This window comes from Pongo abelii, chromosome 4 (assembly GCF_028885655.2).
Source record: "Pongo abelii isolate AG06213 chromosome 4, NHGRI_mPonAbe1-v2.0_pri, whole genome shotgun sequence".
Taxonomy (NCBI): Eukaryota; Metazoa; Chordata; class Mammalia; order Primates; family Hominidae; genus Pongo; species Pongo abelii.
The window spans coordinates 147,850,983-147,866,881 of NC_071989.2; the positions used below are offsets into that span (position 1 = coordinate 147,850,983).

At 45.5% G+C, this 15,899-nt stretch overlaps 1 pseudogene; it reads left to right on the forward strand.

Moving 5' to 3' along the window:
- The first annotated feature begins 226 nt into the window (after positions 1-226).
- Positions 227-2,677, forward strand: LOC100936467 (nuclear receptor coactivator 4-like; annotated as a pseudogene).
- The last annotated feature ends 13,222 nt before the right edge of the window (positions 2,678-15,899 follow it).

Consider the following 15,899-nt stretch of genomic DNA (forward strand, 5'->3'; position numbering starts at 1 on the left):
TAGTCCGGGAGCAGTGGCTCATGCCTGTAATCCCAGCACTTTGGGAGGCCGAGGCCAGCAGATCACTTGAGGCCAGGAGTTCGAGACTAGCCTGGCCAATGTGGCAAAACCCCATCCCTATTAAAAACACAAAAAAATTGCTTTGGGCCCTACGTTTGTGTGGTCCATGTCTCAGACCACCCAAGGTCCCCTCGGATCGCTCGGAGAGGCACTCGGACCTGGAGCAGTGAGCAGAATGAATACCTTCTAAGACCAGAGTGGCAGCTCCAGTAATAGAGAACCCCTTTTGAGGCCAGGCACGGTGGCTCACGCCTGTAATCCCAACACTTTGGGAGGCCGAGGTGGGTGGATCACGAGGTCAGGAGATCGAGACCCTCCTGGCTAACACAGTGAAACCCCGTCTCTACTAAAAATACAAAAAATTAGCTGGGTGTGGTTGCAGGCGCCTGTAGTCTCAGCTACTCGGGAAGCTGAGGCAGGAGAATGGCCTGAACACGGGAGGCAGAGCTTGCAGTGAGCCAAGATCGCGCCACTGCACTCCAGCCTGGGTGACAGAGCGAGACTCTGTCTCAAAAAAAAAAAAAAAAAAAAAAAAAGAACCCCTTTTGAGGTGTAGTGATGCATGGAGGGACTTGGAGCTTGCTATTGGTGGAGTTCTCCGGGCTGAACAGCAAATTAAAGATAACTTGCGAGAGGTCAAAGCTCAGATTCACAGTTGCATAAGCTGTCACCTGGAATGTCTTAGAAGTTGTGAGGTGTGGCTATATGAACAGGTGGACCTCATCTATCAGCTTAAAGAGGAGACACTTCAACAGCAGGCTCAGTAGCTCTAGTGGTTATTGGGCCAGTTCAATTGTCTTACTCATCAACTGGAGTGTACCCAAAACAAAGATCTAGCCAATGAAGTCTCTGCGTGCTTGAAGAGACTGGGCAGTTTGATCCTTAAGCCTAAAGATTCAACTGTCCTGCTCTTTGAAGCTGACACAAGTGCTCTGCGCCAGACCATCACCACATTTGGGTCTCTCAAAATCATTCAAACTCCTGAGCACTTCATGGCTCATGCTAGTTCACCAAATATTGGGCCCTTCCTGGACAAGAGAAGCTATAACCCAATGCTGGAGTAGAAGTCAGCATCCAGTATTGTAGCTGTCCCTCTCAGCGAATGGCTGCTTGGAAGCCAGCCTGCCAGTGGTCATCAGGCTCCTTACATACCCAGCACCAACCCCCAGGACTGGCTCACCCAAAAGCAGACCTTGGAGAATAGCCAGACTTCTTCCAGAGCCTGCAATTTCTTCAGTAATGTCTGGGGAAACCTAAAGGGCTTAGAAAACTGGCTCCTCAAGAGTCAGCAACAGGAAATTCCTGAAAAACCAAGTTATCAAAACTGTAACAGCCATTCCACTACTAGTCATTTCTCCACTGAAATGGAAAAGGCTGAAGATCTACAGCTTCCTGATCAAGATGAGATGGACCTATCAGATTGGCTGGTGACTCCCCAGGAATCCCATAAGCTGAGGAAGTCTGAGAATGGCAGTCGTGAAACCAGTGAGAAGTTTAAGCTCTTGTTCCAATCCTATAATGTGAATGATTGGCTTGTCAAGACTGACTCCTGTACCAACTGTCAGGGAAACCAAGCCCCAAAGTGTGGGGATTGAAAACCTGGGCAATCTGAAGTGCCTGAATGACCACTTGGAGGCCAAGAAACCATGGTCCACCCCCAGCATGGTTACAGAGGATTGGCTTGTCCAGAACCATCAGGACCCATGTAAGGCAGAGGAGGTGTACAGAGCCAATGAGCCCTGTACGAGCTTTGCAGAGTGTGTGTGTGATGAGAACTGTGAGAAGGAGGCTCTGTATAAGTGGCTTCTGAAGAAAGAAGGGAAGGATAAAAATGGGATGCCTGTGGAACCCAAACCTGAGCCTGAGAAGCATAAAGATTCCCTGAATATGTGGCTCTGTCCTTCTAGAAAAGAATTAATAGAACAAACTAAAGCACCAAAGGCAATGATTCCTTCTAGAATTGCGGATTCCTTCCAAGTCATAAAGAACAGCCCCTTGTTGGAGTGGCTTATCAGGCCCCCATACAAAGAAGGAAGTCCCAAGGAAGTGCCTAGCACTGAAGACAGAACTGGCAAACAAAAGCTTAAAAGGCCCATATGAGCACTTCCTGGTGTCTCTTTAACACAGCTGACTGGGTCCTGCCAGGAAAGAAGATGGGCAACCTGAGCCAGTTATCCTCTGGAGAAGACAAGTGGCTGCTTTGGAAGAAGACCTAGGAAATATTACTTAATTAACCTCTACAGGAGAAACATAACTTCCCCTGAGATGATTACCACCTCCCTGAAGTTTGTGTTCTCTTTGCCTGTAGGCAGCTTAAAGTTGATAAAGAGAAGTGGTTATATCAAACTCCTCTACAGATGTGAAGGAATGGACAAGAGTTGAGCAGCCTTTCTGCCGATTATCACACATCGTGAGCTGAGTGACGGCGGCTTGCCAAATCATTGTGTTTCTGGGTCTGACCAGTTAGCTTAGTTCTTCTCCTGCCTAATTTTGAACTAGTAAAGCAAAATGAGTCATCAGATTATGAGTTGCTGTTTAAAAGAAAAATGCTGTTTATTGATGCTGAGGTGATTCAGTTCCTTCCTCCTTACAGAAGTATTAATTCAGCCACACACTAGAAATGCAGCATCTTTGTGGATATGTCTTTTTCACAAGCCTCCAAGACTCCTTAGATTGGGTTGTTACTAAAAGTACATTAAAACACTCTAGTTTTAAAAATGAAATATTTCTGTAATCGAAGTGTATTGATGTACTCTAAAGCTAGTAACTTCCCTAACGTTTAATTGCCCTATAGATGCTTCTCTTGCTGTGGGTTTTCTTCTGTTAGTGGTCTGAAATAATGATTTTCCTGTTCTATTAATATATAGTGTATTTTGCACAAAAAATTAATCTGCCCAATGGTGATTACCAAAATATATATTAATAATCTTGGCAGTTTTTGACATTAATTACCAAACATTTTAGCCTACATGTTAGTTCTACATTATTACTTTTCACTTGAAAGGAACTCAGCTACTGCAAATTTTGTCTTTCTTTCTTTCCATAAATGTTATTAAAATATCCAGTGAGCTCTTTTAAAAGGGCTCGGTATTATTTCAATACTATTTTTGAGGTAGTTCTAACCTTTTAAAATATTCTACAGACCGGCCAGGTGTGGTGACTCGCCCCTGTAATTCCAGCACTTTGGGAGGCCGAGGCAGGTGGATCACGAGGTCAAAAGTTCAAGACCAGCCTGGCCAAGATGGTGAAACCCCATCTCTACGAAAAATACAAAAATTAGCTTGGCACAGTGGCAGGTGCCTGTAATCCCAGCCACTCCAGAGGCTGAGGCAGGAGAATCGCTTGAACCCTGGGGGCGGAGGTTGCAGTGAGCCAAGATTGCGCCACTGCACTCCAGCCTGGGTGACAGAGTGAGACTCTGTCTCAAAAAAAGAAAAAAAACTTCAGACCCACGGAGTTTAAAAGAACTCCAATACTGACTAAGCAAATAGTCAAAAGACCTATTGGAAATAGTACTTGAATGATTCACTATCATAGGGATTATTGGTGCATCCTGTGTAAATGGAAGCTGAGCTTGACACCTGGTGCTTTTAACTAGGGATAAAGTCATCCTCTCACTGCAAGCACAGCATACCTGTATCTCCAAAAGTGATGTTCTAGTGAACAGGCCATTTTTAACACCTGTGCATTGGGGCTGTTCATTGAAGCTTTATGAAAACTACTGATGTTTTCTCAATCTCCTTAAAGTTATGTCCATGCTTTAAAATGTCTCTGTAGGAGAGAAGTGGAGTTTGTTTTTAAATTCTCTAAGATATCTTTACTGCTTTCCAGACTTTGAAACTATTAAGCTTCTTAACTGCCTGTTATTGGAAATACTTCTAGGGAAACTTGATGGTCCCACAATGTCATTGCCATACAGTTTCACTAGAGTTCTTTGAACCACAGCTGAAAAGAGCTTTGTATTATTTTTTAATTCCCTCCCCAGATATCATTTAGAAGTATCATAATAAAGGTGGTGAGCAAAAACAACGTAAGGAGCCTTTCCAGTTATCTTAAGTTGCAGCTAACGCTCTACTTTCTTTTCTGAGGCCAAACATACTGTACTTTAAATTGTCAAGATTAATCACTATGTCTATGAGTATGTAAAACACCTTTTGCATTGATGAATTTTGTATATGCCACCATTAAAAGCATAACAGCCATTAAAAAAAGATACAAAAAATTAGCCAGGTGTGGTGGTGCATGTCTGTAGTCCCAGCTACTCAGGAGGCTGAGGCAGGAGAATCAATTGAATCCAGGAGCAGAGGTGGCAGTAAGCCGAAATCATGCCATTGTACTCCAGCAGGGCAGTGACAGAGTTAGACTCCGTCTCAAAAAAAAATAAAAATAAAAAAGAAAAGAAAAAATTTCTTTTAGAGAGGGGGGTCTCACCATGTTGCCCAGGCTGGAGTGAAGTGGGTATTCACAGATATAATCATAGTGCACTATAGCCTCAAACTCCTGGATTCAACGATCCTTCCACCTCAGCCTCCCAAGTAGCTGGAATCATAGGTGCTTACTACTACACCCTGCTCATTTTTTAATTGGGTTGTCTTTTTATTATTGTAATAATTTATTGTTTTATTATAAGAGTTCTTTATTCTAAGTACAAGTTACTTATCAGATATATTGTTTTTAAATTTTTTCTTCTTCTTCTTCTTCTTTTTTTTTTTTTTGAGACAGAGTCTTGCTCTGTCACCCAGGCTGGAGTGCAGTGCATGATCTTGGCTCACTGCAGCATCATCTGCCTCCTGAGATTTTCTGAGTGATTCTCCTGCCTCAGCCTCCCGAGTAGCTAGGACTACAGGCATGAACCACCATGCCTGGTTAATTTTTGTATTTTTAGTAGAGATGGGGTTTCACCCTGTTGGCCAGGCTGGTCTCAAACACCTGGCCTCAAGTGATCTGCCTGCCTCAGCCTCTCAAAGTGCTGGGATTACAGGTGTGAGCCACTGCTCCCGGCAATCTTTATTTATTTTATTTTGAGACAGAGTCTTGCTGTCACCCCAGCTGGGGTTGCAGTGGCGTGATCATGGCTTACTGCAGCCTCAAACTCCTGAGCTCAAGTGATCCTCCCATCTCAGCCTGCCGAGTAGTTTGGGCCACAGGCACGCACCACCATGCCTAGCTAATTTTTTATTTTTTGTAGAGACGAGGTCTCACTACATTGGGTTATCTTTTTGCTGTCTTCATGGTGTCCTGTGAAGCACAAAAGTTTTTAATTTTGGTGAAATCCAATTCATCTACCTTTTGTTTTGTTTTGTTTTGTTTTTTGAGTTACAGTTGATCTCTTGTTGCCCAGGCTGGAGTGCAGTGGTGGGATCCTGGCTCATCGCAAACTCCACCGCCCGGGTTCAAGTGATTCTCTTGCCTCAGCCTCCCAAGTAGCTGAGATTACAGGCAAGCACCACCACGCCTGGCTAATTTTGTATTTTTAGTAGAGATGGGGTTTCTCCATGTTAATCAGACTGGTCTCGAACTCCCGACCTCAGGTGATCCGCCTGCCTCTGCCTCCCAAAATGCTGGGATTACAGGAGTGAGCCACTGCCCCCAGCCTACTTTTTCTGTTGTTATTTGTCCTTTTGGTACTATATCTAAGAAAATCTTGCCTGAGCAAGTCACAAAGATTTATGCCCATGTCTTTTTCTGAGAGTGTAAATAGTTCTAGCTCTTATATTTAGGTATTTGATCCATTTTGAGTTCTTTTTTATGTGGTGTGAGATAGGAATTCACATTTATTCTTTTCCATGTACATATTCAGTTGTCCCAGCACCATTTGTTGGAAAGACTATTCTTTTTCACATTAAATTGTTTTGGCACCCTTGCTGAAAATAAAAATCAACCGTGACAGGGCCAGGCACGTTGCCTTATGCCTGTAATTCCAGCACTTTGGGAGGCTGAGGTGGCGGATCACTTGAGGTCAGGAGTTCGAGACCAACCTGACCAACATGGTGAAACCCCATCTCTACCAAAAGCACAAAAATTAGCCTGATGTGGTGGCACACGTCTGTATTCCCAGCTACTCAGGAGGCTGAGACAGGAGAATCACTTGAACCTGGGAGGCGGAGGTTGCAGTGAGGCAAAATCACATCACTGCACTCCAGCCTGGGCAACAGAGTGAGACTCCAGCTCAAAAAAAAAAAAAAAAAAAAATCAACTGACTGTAAATATGAGAGTTTATTTCTGGATTCTCAATTCTTTTCCACTAATCTATATGGTTTTTTTTTTTTTTTTTGACAGAATCTCTGTTGCCCAGGCTGGAGTGCAGGGGCACTGTGTCAGCTCACTGCAACCTCTATCTCCTGGGTTCAAGCAATTCTCCTGCCTCAGCCTCCCGAATAGCTGGGATTACAGATGTGCGCCACCACGCCAGGCTAATTTTTGTGCTTTTGGTAGAGACGGGGTTTCACTATGTTGCTCAGGCTGGTCTCGAACTCCTGACCTCATGTGATCTGCCTACCTCGGCCTCCCAAAGTGCTGGGATTACAGAAGTGGGCCACTATGCCCGGCCTTTTTTTTTTTTTTTTTTGAGACAGGATCACTCTATCACCTCGAATTCGAATTCCTGGGCTCAGGTGCTTCTTCCACCTCAGCATCCCGAGTAGCTGGGACCACAGATGTGTACCACTACACCCGGCTAAATTTTGTATTTTGTAGAGAAGGGGTTTTACCATGTTGCCCAGGCTGATCTGGAACTCCTGGCCTCAAGTGATCTGCCCACCTTGGCCTCCCAAAGTACTGGAATTACAGGCGTGAGCCACTGTGCCTGGCCAAGATGCGCTTTTAACTGCATATGCTTTTGTACTTTTGTACGTTTAAATTTTTAGTTTTAGTTTTATTTATTTATTTATTTATTTATTTATTTATTTATTTATTTATTTTGAGACAGAGCCTGTCGCTCAGGCTGGAGTGCAGTGGCAGGATCTCAGCTCACTGCAACCTCTGCCTCCTGGGTTCAAGTGCTTATCCTGCCTCAGCCTCCCAAGTAGCTGGAATTACAGATGTGTCTAGGCCGGGCATGGTGTCTCACACCTGTAATCCCAGCACTTTGGGAGGCTGAGGCAGATGGATCACCTGAGGTCAGGAGTTCAAGACCACCCTGAACAATACAGTGAAACCCCGTAACTACTAACAATACAAAAATTACACCTGGGCATGGTAGGTCATGCCTGTAATCCCAGAACTTTGGGAGGCAGAGGCAGGCGGATCACCTGAGGTTGGGAGTTTGAGATAAGCCTGACCAACATAGAGAAACCCCATCTCTACTAAAAATACAAAAATTAGCCAGGGGTGGTGATGTGTACCTGTAATCCCATCTACTCTGGAGGCTGAGGCAGGAGAATCGCTTGAACCCAGAAGGCAGAGGTTGTGGTGAGCCACATTGCACTCCAGCCTGGGCAACAAGAACAAAACTCCCATCTCAAAAAAAAAAAAAAAAAAAAATTACCTGTAGTCCTCCTAGCTACTCGGGAGGCTGAGACAGGAGAGTCACTTGAACCTGGGATCATCCCACTACATTCCAGCCTGCGTAACAGAGCGAGACTCTGTCTCAAAAAAAAAAAAAAAAAAAAAATGTCTACAGGCCTGGTGAGGTGGCTCATCTCTGTAATGCCAGCACTTTGGAAAGCTGAGGCAGGATTATTTGAGCCCACGAGTTCGAGACCAGCCTGGGTAACATGATGAGATTTGTCTCTACAAAAAAAAAAAAAAAAAAAAATCCACAAGTTATCTGCTACTTCTCCCTTCAAAAGGGGAAGCCTAATTCCACTCCCAAATATAGAACCAAGTATGTCCTAAACAGCACTGTGGCTTCTTCTTTGATCTCTTTCTTGGATCACTTGCTCTGGTGAAAGTCGTCTGCCCTGCCATAAAGACACTCAAGCAGCCCCATGAAGAGGTCCAAGTGGTGGAGCTACAAGGCCTCCTATCAACAATTGGCAATATCTTGCCAGGTCCGTGAACCGGCCACCTTGGCAGTGAACCCCCAGCCCTAGTCAAGCCTCCAGATGATTGCATCCCTGGATGACATCCTGATTGCACTCTCATAAGAAACCCTGAGCCAGAAATACCCAGGTAAGCCACTCCCAAGTTCCTGAATCTCAGAAACTATAAGATAATAAACATTATATTTTAAATTTTTTATTAAAATGAACGCATATTGCTTGTATAATCAAAACAGAGAAAAAAGGAAATAAGAGAAAAATGGAAATAAAGCTCAGTCTTAGGTTCATTAACACAGCTGTGTGATCCCAAGATGGGGGTATCTTGGTCTCTCAGCAGTTTGAGTGAAGAATCCTTGAGGGCTTTGTAGGGCCACAGGTGTACTTCGAGTCATGATCAAAAAGCTGATGCTGGGCTGGGTGCAGTGGCTCACGCCTGTAATCCCAGCACTTTGGGAGGCTGAGGCAGGTGGATGACCTGAGGTCAAGACTTCAAGAGCAGCCTGACCAACATGGAGAAACCCTGTCTCTACTAAAAATACAAAATTAGCCGGGCATGGTGGCACATACCTGTAGTCCTAGCTACTCGGGAGGCTGAGGCAGGAGAATTGCCTGAACCTGGGAGGCAGAGATTACAGTGAGCTGAGATCGTGCCATTGCACTCTAGCCTTGGCAACAAGAGCAAACGTCTGTCTGAAAAAAAAAAAAGCTGATGCTGACTGGATGTGGTGGCTCACATCTGTAATCCCAGCACTTTGGGAGGCTGAGGCAGGTGAGTCACTTGAGGTCAGGAGTTCAAGACCAGCCTGACCAACATGGTGAAGCCCCATCTCTACTAAAAATACAAAAATTAGCCGGGCATGGTGGCGCACACCTGTAATCCCAGCTACTTGGGAGGCTGAGACAGTAGAATCGCTTGAACCTGGGAGGCAGAGGTTTCAGTGAGCTGAAATTGTGCCATCACACTCCAGCCTGGGCAATAGAGAGAGACTCAAAAAATAGAAACCAAAGGCTGATGTTTCCTTGGGCCATGTTAGTGGAAATGCAGTGCCTGCAAGAGAGGTGACCCATATCAGGCTAGATTTGGGCCTTGAACACTGTCATTGAAATGGCATTCAGGGGCCCAAAGGGGCGTCTTCCTTCATCTTGGGCCGGTTCCCTCATAGTGAGAGGTGAAGCCGGCTGGGCTTCTGGGTCGGGTGGGGACTTGGAGAACTTTTCTGTCTAGCTAGGGGATTGTAAACACACCAATCAGCACTCTGTGTCTAGCTAAAAGTTTGTAAACGCACCAATCAGCACTCTGTAAAAATGCACCAATCAGTGCTCTGTCTAGCTAAAGGTTTGTAAATGCACCGATCGGCATTCTGTAAAAACGGACCAATCAGCACTCTGTAAAAACGGACCAATCAGCACTCTGTAAAATGGACCAATCAGCAGGACATGGGCGAGGTCAAAAAAGGGAATAAAAGCTGGCCACCCGAGCCAGCAGTGGTAACCTGCTCAGGTCCCCATCCACACCATGGAAGCTTTGTTCTTTTGCTCTTAGCAATAAATCTTGCTGCTGCTCACTCTTTGGGTCCGCACTACCTTTCTGAGCTGTAACACTCACTGCAAAGGTCTGCAGCTTCACTCCTGAAGCCAGCGAGACCACAAACCCACCAGGAGGAACAAACGACTCTGGACATGCCAGCTTTAAGAGCTGCAACACTCACTGGGAAGGTCTGCAGCTTCACTCCTGAAGTCAGTGAGACCACGAACCCATTGGGAGGAATGAACAACTCCGGACGCACTACCTTTAAGAGCTGTAACACTCACTGAGAGGGTCTGTGGCTTCACTCCTGAAGTCAGCAAGACCACGAACCCACCAGAAGGAAGAAACTCTGGACACATCTGAACATCTGAAGGAACAAACTCTGGACACACCATCTTTAAGAACTGTAACACTCACCGTGAGGGTCCACGGCTTCATTCTTGAAGTCAGTGAGACCAAGAACCCACCGGAAGGAACCAATTCCAGACACATTTTGTCTACCCAGATGGGACTATCGCCTATCGCCAAGTGGTGAGTACCATCTGACCCCTTTTGCTTGCTATTCTGTTCTATTTTTCCTTAGAATTCCGGGGCTAAATACCAGGCACCTGTTGGCCAGTTAAAAGTGACTAGCATGGCTGCCGGACTAAAGACAAGAGTGTCAGGCTTTCTGGGAAAGGGCTGTCTAACAACCCCCAACTCTTCAGAGTTGGGAGCGTTGGTTTGCCTGGAACCAGCTTCCACTTTTCCTGTACTTCTGGGCTGAGCCAAGGGTCAACAGAGAGGAAAGCCATTCAGCTCCCGCATCCCGACAACAAGTTGGTTGACCTTGCAGCCATGAGTGGAACTCTGAAAGTCAGTCGCCCAAGCGAGACTCGCCCGTCTATCCTATCTATCCTGACCCTTGCCTCCTGGGTCCTAATGCCTGTCAGACAAACTTCCTCTCACCTCTCTTCTCTGAGCTAGTCCCGCTTCTAAAAACCACTCCCTGTCTCTGGTGCTTTTCTAGTTTCTCCCATAAGAATGATTTCTAGTATAAACTTCAGGACTCACGAGATTCCCTTCTTTAGGTACCCAGTCTCACCAATCAGAAAGACATAATTTTTGCCCAAAGCCCCATTGTAGGGGGGACTATTTGGAATTTTAGGATCCCTCCTCAGACAAACAAGACTAACAAAATCTATTTCTGAAGCTAGGATATGGGGAGCCTTAGAAATTTTATCCTTCCTATTCATATAAGTGAGGACAAAAGGCATCACACTTCCAATTCTGGAGATCCCTTCCCTCCCTCAGGGTATGGCTCTCCACTTCATTTTTGGGGCATAGCATCTTTATAGAACAGGGGTAAAGTGCCAATACTAACAGGAGAATGCTTAGGATTCTGACAGTTTATCGAGAATGCATCAGTAAGGGCCACTAAATCTGATTTTTCTCGGTCCTCTTTGTGGTCTAGGAGGACAGGCAAGGGTGCAGGTTTTTGAGAATGCATTGGTAAGGGCCACTAAATCCAACCTTCCTCAGTCCTCTTTGTGGTCTAGGAGGAAAACTAGTGTTTCTGCTACTGCGTCAGTGAGCGCAACTACTCTGACCAACAGGGTCCAGGGACCATTGCAGGTTCTTGGGCAAGAGGTGTTTCTGCTGCTGCGTCGGTGAGTGCAACTATTCCAATCAGCAGGGTCCAGGGACTGTTGCAGATTCTTGGGCAGGGGGAGAAACAAACAAACCAAAACTGTGGGTGGTTTTGTCTTTCAGATGGGAAACACTCAGGCACCAACAGGCTCACCCTTGAAATGCATCCTAAGTCATTAGGACCAATTTGACCCAGAAACCCTGAAAAAGAGGCAGCTCATATTTTTCTGCACTATGGCCTGGCCCCAGTATTCTCTCTGATGGGGAAAAATGGCCACCTGAGGGAAGTATAAATTACAATACTATCCTGCAGCTTGACCTTTTCTGTAAGAGAGAAGGCAAATGGATTGAAATACCTTATGTCCAAGCTTTCTTTTCACTGAAGGAGCATACACAACTATGCAAAGCTTGCAATTTACATCCCACAGGAGGACCTTTCAGCATACCCCCATATCCTAGCCTCCCTATAGCTCCCTTCCTATTAATGATAAGCCTCCTCTAATCTCCCCTGCCCAGAAGGAAATAAGCAAAGAAATCTCCAAAGGACCACAAAACCCCCTGGGCTATCGGTTATGTCCCCTTCAAGCTGTAGGGTGAGGGGAATTTGGCCCAACCTGGGTACATGTCCACTTCTCCCTCTCTGATTTAAAGCAGATTAAGGCAGACCTGGGGAAGTTTTCAGATGATCCTGATAAGTACATAGATGTCCTATAGGGTCTAGGGCAAACATTTAATCTCACTTGGAGAGATGTCATGCTATTGTTAGAGGAAACCCTGGCCTTTAATGAAAAGAATGCAGCTTTAGCTGAGTTTGGAGATACCTGGTATCTTAGACAAGTAAATGATAGAATGACAGCTGAAGAAATGGACAAATTCCCTACCAGTCAGCAAGCCGTCCCCAGTATGATCCCCACTAGGACCTTGACTCAGATCATGGGGACTGGAGTTGTAAACATCTGTTGACCTGTGTTCTAGAAGGACTAAGGAGAATTAGGAAAAAGCCCATGAATTATTCAATGATGTCCACCATAACTCAAGGAAAGGAAGAAAATCTCTCTGCCTTCCTTGAGCGGCTATGCGAGGCCTTAAGAAAATATACTGCCCTGTCACCTGACTCACTAGAGGGTCAATTGATATCTAAAAGATAAGTTATCAGCCACAGATATCAGGAGAAAGCTCCAAAAGTGAGCCCTGGGCCCCGAACAAAATCTGGAGGCATTATTAAACTTGGTAACCTCAGCATTCTATAATAGGGACCAAGAGGAACAGGCCCAAAAGGAAAAGCGAGATCAGAGAAAGGCCGCAGCCTTAGTCATGGCCCTCAGACAAATAAACCTTGGTGGTTCAGAAAGGACAGAAAATGGAGCAGGCCAATCACCTGGTAGGGCTTGTTATCAGTATGGTTTACAAGGACACTTTAAAAAAGATTGTCTAACGAGAAACAAGCCACCCCCTCATCCATGTCCGCTGGCAATCACTGGAAGGCACAAGGCCCCAGAGTGCAATGGTTCTCTGGGCCAGAAGCCCCCAACTAGATGATCCAACAACAAGACTGAGGGTGCACAGGGCAAGCGCCAGCTCATGTCATTACCCTCACTGAGCCCTGGGTATGTTTAATCATTGAGGGCCAGGAAGTTGACTTCCTCTTGGACACTGGCATGGCCTTCTCAGTGTTAATCTCCTGTCCTGGATGACTGTCCTCAAGGTCCGTTACCATCCAAGGAATCCTGGGACAGCCTGTAACCAGGTATTTCTCCCACCTCCTCAGTTGCAACTGGGAGACTTTGCTCTTTTCACATCCTTTTCTTGTTATGCCTGAAAGTCCCACACACACCCTTATTAGGGAGGGATATATTAGCCAAAACTAGAGCTATTATGTACATGAATATGGGGAACAAGTTACCCATTCGTTGTCCCCTACTTGAGGAGGGAATCAACCCTGAAATCTGGGCATCGGAAGGACAATTTGGAAGGGCAAAAAATGCCTGCCCAGTCCAAATCAGGCTAAAAGACCCCACCACTTTTCCTTATCAAAGGCAATATCCCTTAAGTCCTGAAGCTCATAAAGGATTACAGGATATTGTTAAACATTTAAAAGCTCAAGGCTTAGTAAGAAAATGCAGCAGTCCCTGCAACAACCCAATTCTAAGAGTACAAAAACTGAACAGTCAGTGGAGACTAGCGCAAGATCTTAGACTCATCAGTGAGGTAGTAATTCCTCTATATCCAGTTGTACCCAACCCCTATACCCTGTTCTCTCAAATACCAGAGGAAGCAGAATGGTTCACTGTTCTGGACCTCAAGGATGCCTTCTTCTATATTCCCCTGCACTCTGACTCCCCGTTTCTCTTTGCCTTTGAGGATCCCACAGACCACACATCCCAACTTACATAGACTGCCTTGCCCCAAGGGTTTAGGGATAGCCCTCACCTGTTTGGTCAGGCACTGGCCCAAGATCTAAGCCACTTCTCAAGTCCAGGCACTCTGGTCCTTCATTATGTGGATGATTTACTTTTGGCTACCAGTTCAGAAGCCTCATGCCAGCAGGCTACTCTAGATCTCTTGAACTTTCTAGCTAATCAAGGGTATAAGGCATCTAGGTTGAAGGCCCAGCTTTGCCTATAGCAGGATAAATATCTAGGCCTAATCTTAGCCAGAGGGACCAGGGCCCTTAGCAAGGAATGAATACAGCCTATACTGGTTTATCCTCACCCTAAGACATTAAAACAGTTGCGGGGTTTCCTTGGAATCACTGACTTTTGCCGACTATGGATCCCCAGATACAGCGAGATAGCCAGGCCCCTCTATACTCTAATCAAGGAGACCCAGAGGGTAAATACTCATTTAGAAGAATGGGAACCAGGGGCAGAAACAGCCTTCAAAACCTTAAAGCAGGCCCTAGGACAAGCTCCAGCTTTAAGCCTTCCCACGGGACAAAACTTCTCTTTAGACATCACAGAGAGAGCAGGGATAGCTCTTGGAGTCCTTACTCAGACTTGTGGGACAACCCACAACCAGTGGCATACTTAAATAAGGAAATTGATGTAGTAGCAAAAGGCTGGCCTCACTGTTTAAGGGTAGTTGTGGTGGTGGCTGTCTTAGTGTCAGAGGCTATCAAAATAATACAAGGAAAGGATCTCACAGTCTGGACTACTCATGATGTAAATGGCATACTAGGTGCCAAAGGAAGTTTATGGTTATCAGACAATCGCCTACTTAGATACCAGGTGCTACTCCTTGAGGGACTGGTGCTTCAAATACATACGTGCATGGCCCTCAACCCTGCCACTTTTCTCCCAGAGGATGGGGAACCAGTCAAGCATGACTGACAACAAATTACAGTCCAGACTTATGCCGCCCGAGCTGATCTCTTAGAAGTCCCCTTAGCTAATCCTGACCTTAACCTATATACCAATGGAAGTTCATTTGTGGAGAATGGGATACGAAGGGCAGGTTATGCCATAGTTAGTGATATAACCATACTTGAAAGTAAGACTCTTCCCCCAGGGACCACTGCCCAGTTAGCAGAACTAGTGGCACTTACCTGAGCCTTAGAACTGGGAAAGGGAAAAAGAATAAATGTGTATACAGATAGCAAGTATGCTTATCTAATACTACATGCCCATGCTGCAATATGGAAAGAAAGGGAGTTCCTAACCTCTGGGGGAACCCCCATTAAATACCACAAGGAAATTATGGAGTTATTGCATGCAGTGCAAAAACCCAAGGAGGTGGCAGTCTTACACTGCCAAAGCCATCATAAAGGTGAAGGAGAAAAGGCAGAAGGAAACTGTCAGGCAGATGCTGAGGCCAAAATTGCTGCCAGGTGGAACCTCCCATTAGAAATACCTACGGAAGGATCCTTGGTATGGAACAACCCCCCCCCCCCCAAGGAGATTAAGCCCCAGTATTCCCCGAATGAAACAGAATGGGGACTTTCACAGAGGCATAGTTTTCTCCCCTCAGGGTGGTTAACAACAGAAGAAGGAAAGGTACTTATACCCAAAGCTAGCCAGTGGAAAATACTTAAAACCCTCCACCAAACTTTTCATATGGGTATTGAAAACACTCATCAAATGGCCAAATCCCTATTTATAGGGCCAAATCTCCTCTGGACCATCCGACAGGTAGTCAAAGCCTGTGAGGTGTGCCAAAGGAATAATCCCTTTGTCCATCATAAGGCCCCTTTGGGGGAACAAAGAATAGGTCACTATCTTGGAGAGGACTGGCAGTTAGACTTCACCCATATGCCTAAGTCAAAGGGATTTCAATACTTGTTGGTCTGTGTTGATACCTTTACAAATTGGATAGAAGCTTTCCCCTGCAAGACAGAGAAGGTTCGAGAAGTGATTAAAGTCCTAATCCATGAAATAATTCCTAGACTTGGGTTTCCCCAAAGCTTACAAAGCGACAATGGTCTGGCTTTTAAAGCCACGATAACTCAGGGAATTCCAGGGCGCTAGGGATACAATATCACCTTCACTGCACCTGGAGGCCACAATTCTCAGGGAAGGTCCAGAAGACAAATGAAACATTCAAGAGGCACTTAAGGAAACTAACACAAGGAACTCATCTCCCATGGCCTACTCTTTTGCCCATGGCCTTGTTGAGAATCCGAAATTCTCCTCACAAAATGGGGCTCAGTCCATATGAAATGCTGTAGGGATGACCTTTTCTCACAAATGACCTCCTGCTTGGTC